This window comes from Carlito syrichta, unplaced genomic scaffold (genome assembly GCF_000164805.1).
Source record: "Carlito syrichta isolate Samal-C Ts95f unplaced genomic scaffold, Tarsius_syrichta-2.0.1 Scaffold315908, whole genome shotgun sequence".
Taxonomy (NCBI): domain Eukaryota; kingdom Metazoa; phylum Chordata; class Mammalia; order Primates; family Tarsiidae; genus Carlito; species Carlito syrichta.
The window spans coordinates 191,605-196,289 of NW_007260004.1; positions in this window are offsets into that span (position 1 = coordinate 191,605).

Here is a 4,685-nt window from a genome sequence, read left to right on the forward strand (position 1 = left end):
TCTTTAATTATGACTTGGCTTTCATGTAAACAGGAAAAATTCCGTCAAATGTGACTCAACTTTAGAAACATAGAAATTTTACTCCCTATAAAACTCCTTGGTTTCCTATAACTTTAAGAAGAACAGGTTGGGTCGGTGGCTTAGCCTGTAATCCTAGCACTTTGGGAGGCCGAGGCAAGTGGATTGCCAGAGCCTGTGCGTTCAAGACCAGCCTGGGCAAGTTGGCAAGATCTTGTCTCTGCAATAAATCAAAAATTAGCCAGGCATGGTAGCACATGGCTGTAGTTCCAGCTACTTGGAGGCTGAGGCAGAAGGATCGCCTAAACCCAGCAGGTCGACACTGGGGTGGCCATGAGTGTGCCACTGCACTCCAGTCTAGGCAGAGTGAGACCCCAACTCAAAAATACAAAAACAAAACAAAACAAAAACCAGCAACAACAACCTCTTATTACAGTGAGAAACCTTGCTGCTTATCATAATAGTCTAAATCATCCTGCAGGCCCCAGCTTGAGAAGAACTGTCATAGATACTGAAGTTATTTCTCTCCTAGTTTTACAGAGATTTTTGTGAGGATAAATAAAACAAGATGGTAGATGTAAAATGTTTCATCTATAAAGAGTTGCTATGTAGATATTATAGGTCTATAAAAAGTGCTATGTGGTTATTACAACATATCAGAATAATCTGTGATTGGTTTTTTATTCTTTAAAATTTGTATTCAACCATCTCACAAAAGAAATTAAAGCAGTTGTATATGGTTTATCATTTTTAAGAGCTTTATATATATATATATATATATATATATATATATATATATATATGTTGATGAAGGAGAAATGGGGAAAATAACTTTAAACTAAGCATATAACACTGGTAATAATGGTGTCTGCCAAAATGACACCCTCAACACACTGTTGATATACACACAATTACAGCACTGGCAAATAGACCATCTGTGCTTGTCCTGGGAATAAACTATAGTTATTTCCTTTTGGGACATAGTAATTCCAGAACTTACCTATTGAGGTGAATCACTTATAGAGGTCATGCTCATATCCCAGATTTTGAGATCGACATTTTCTGACCACCAAGTGTCCATCCATCCAGTACTATTTGACTCAATCCCATATATACCTAGTTCTGTCATTCAAAAGAGGGGGAAATGTGGGAATTGGGAAAGGATCTCTTTCAAATAATAACTACCAACTCCCATCACATCTCATATTGCATGACAGATTAGCTAGTATATTTGGCAATGACAACAAAAGTATATTAAGTTTGGGAACATTGTTTGTTATCCCTGGATACATGTATAAACTTTATTTTTTCAGAGTTGTAAGCCAGTAGATTTGTTTTCTAGTTTTTAGGATTCTTAAATTGCATTGACAAGTTTATAAATACATTAATAAAACATCCTAAAACTCTAAGAGGGTATGTTCTGAGTGGTTTATAAATATCACAATAAGCGCATATCATAGCTTCTTTCTTCAATCTGCTGTAAGATGGTTGATGAGTGCTAACTCTAATCCAGGATACTGTAATAAGTGCCTCTACTTATTTTCTTATAGCATTACCTCTATTTTTCTGACAAGGGTAAAAGCATGTACAATATTTTGTAAGTGAACCACTAATAAAATTTAAGTATGTACAAATAGAAATTTATTTATTTTTCAGTAACAGAACTCAGTTCTTGCGTTTCATTTCTGCTGATGACAGAAAGTTTAATCTTTCCACATCAAGATAAATTTAAGTTCTTTTTATTTCTCTTAGTGCTGCTTGGTTGTCTATGCACTCTAGAATTCGCTTCCTCTCAATTCTTCATTTATTTATGGGGATAATCTATATTCTAGGAAGTTTACATATTGCCCTGGCATTGGGGATTAACAACTAGAAGAAAACATTGGGAAAGCACTACAGGACATTTGTGTGGGCAAAGATTTTTTTGGGCAAAACCTCAAAAGCACTGGCAAAAAAACAAAAACAGACAAATGGTATTAAATGAAGCTAAAAATCTTCTGCACAACAAGGGCAACAACTAACAAAATGAAGAGACAACCTACAGTTTGGGAGAAAATTTGTGCAGACCATTCATCCTACAAGAGATTAATAACCATAATATATAAGGAACCCAAATAACCTAGTAGCAAGACAGCAAATAATTCAATTTAAAAACAGTCAAAAGACCTGAACAGACATTTCCCAAAAGAAGACACACAAAAGGTCAACAGATATATTTTAAAAGGTGCTCAACATCACTAATCATCAGGGAAATGTAAGTCAAAACCAAAATGAGGTATCATTTCTCTTTAGTTAGAGTAACTGTTATCAAAATGACAAAAAATAACAAGTGCTGCCAAGGATGGGGAAAAAAGGGAACTCTTTGTACACTGTCAATAGGAATGGAAATCGGTAAGAGCATTATGAAAAACAATATAAAAGTTTTTCAAAAAACTAGAAATAGAACTACCATATGACTCAGCAATCCCATTGCTGGTTATATATCCCCCAAAAAGAAAATTCGTATATCAAAGAGATAGCTGCATTTTCTGGTTTTTTTGCAGCACTATTCACAATAGCCAAAATATGCAATCAGTGTCATCAATGGATGAATAAATAAAGAATGTATGGTATATATACACAACGGAATGGTATTCAGCCATAGAAAAGAATGAAATCCTGTCATTTGCAGCAACATGAATGGGACTGGAACTGGGGGTCATTACAACAAGTGAAATAAGCCAGGCACAGAAAGAAAAAACTTTTCATATTCTCACTCACATGTGGGAGCCAAGGAAAAAGGGGATCTCATGAAAGAAGAGCATAGAATCGCATTTACCAGAGAAAGGAAAGAGAGGAGGGAGAGATGAAGAGAAGTTGGTTAATGGATAGAAAAATACAGTTAGATGATAGGAGTAAGCTCTAGTATCCAACAGTACAGTAGAGACATTATAGTTAACAATAATTTGTTGGATTTTTCAAAATAGGCAAAAGAGATGAATTATATTGCTTTTAACATAAATAAAAGATAAATGTTTGTGGTAGTAGATATCCTAATTACCTTAATTTGATCACTACACATTACTTACATGTATCAAAATATTCATGTACCCTTTCAAATATGTACAACTATGATACATCAATAAAACATACAAAAAAGAAAGAAAAACCAAATTCATTATATGAATACTTAAAGAAAAAGAAAAGTGAAGAATTTATAGCTGAGGAATTTAATGCCAGCAAAGGATGACTTGATAAGTTTATAAAGAAGTTTGCCTTTTAAAATGTCAAGATAACAGAAGAAGCAGCTTCATCAGCCAAGAGGCAGCAGGCAAGTTCTCAGATACTATTAAGAAAATCATTGAGAAAAAAGAATATCTGTCTAAACAGGTTTTTAATGCAGACAAAAGTGCCCAAAACATATCACAAAATACATGTATTAGGAAGAGAAGCAAGCATCAGGATTTAAGGCAGAAAGGGATAAGCTAACTCTGTTTTGTGCAAATGCAGTTGAGTTTATGATCAGGACTGTCCTTATCTATAAAGCAGCTAGTTCTCAAGACTTAAATGGAAAAGATAAACACCAGCTGCCAAACTTTCGGTTGTACAAGAATTTCTAGACAACAAGAACACTTTTTTGGATTATTTCCATCAATGTTTTGTCCCTGAAGTCAGGAAGTACCCTGCCAGTAAAAGCTTATCTTTTAATGTTCTTTTAACAATAAACAATGCCACTGGCCACCCAGGACTCCATGGGTACTGATGGTGTTAAAGTGGTCTACTTGCCCCAGACATAATGTCTTTAATTCAACCTCTAGCTGCATGTTGTATTATGTATTGTGGCATGTTCAAAGATATTTTACAAAGAATATGATTTTAAAATCTATAATTATATCATGAACAATCCATTCTCCTAGTTTTATAATTTTCTAGTCATGAATTAATAATCACTCAGTTTGGCTGAGGAGAAATACCAATAATTTCCTGTGAAATATTTAACACTAGACAGTATAATCTCACAAGGTGCCCTCCAATGTAAATGGGCTGCTATATATATCTCTAAGATTACTAGAAGAGGGTTGACCTATAAGCAAAGGTATTTTATCTAATGAGTTACATTTTGGAAAATACCTACTAAAACAAGAGTTTATTTGTAACTTAATATTGACGAGATTTTTTTTTTCTTTTGGGTAATACATAGATACAATAAATTAATTTTTAGAACTTCTTCCAACTGCTATGACAAAAACGAACTAGTTAACTCATATAAAGTAAGACATGTTGTATGCTCCATTGCAAATACATGTTTAAGGTGACAGAACAACATGCATTCAATCCTTCTAAATAATCATTAGAATTTTGAGATAAGAAGCAGAGTGAAATAAATAAATAAATAAAAAAAAACCTCTTATGTGCCAGGTACTGAGGCACTGAGATAAAAGGATGTGAGATCATGAGATTCTATCCTGGAGTTAGAACTTTGGGAACACCTTTCAGGTAAAATGATCTTTAATCTTGGACCTGAAAAAGGAATGGGATTTACCAAAGTAAGAGTAAAGAAAAAGGAGCAGGTTGCTGTAGTTTTCTAAAAAGTGCAATAATATGTATAAGATGTAGCAAGGAGCCGGGCTCGGTGGCTCAGCCTGTAATCCCATGCCTTTAGGAGGCTGAGGTGAGTGGATTGCCTG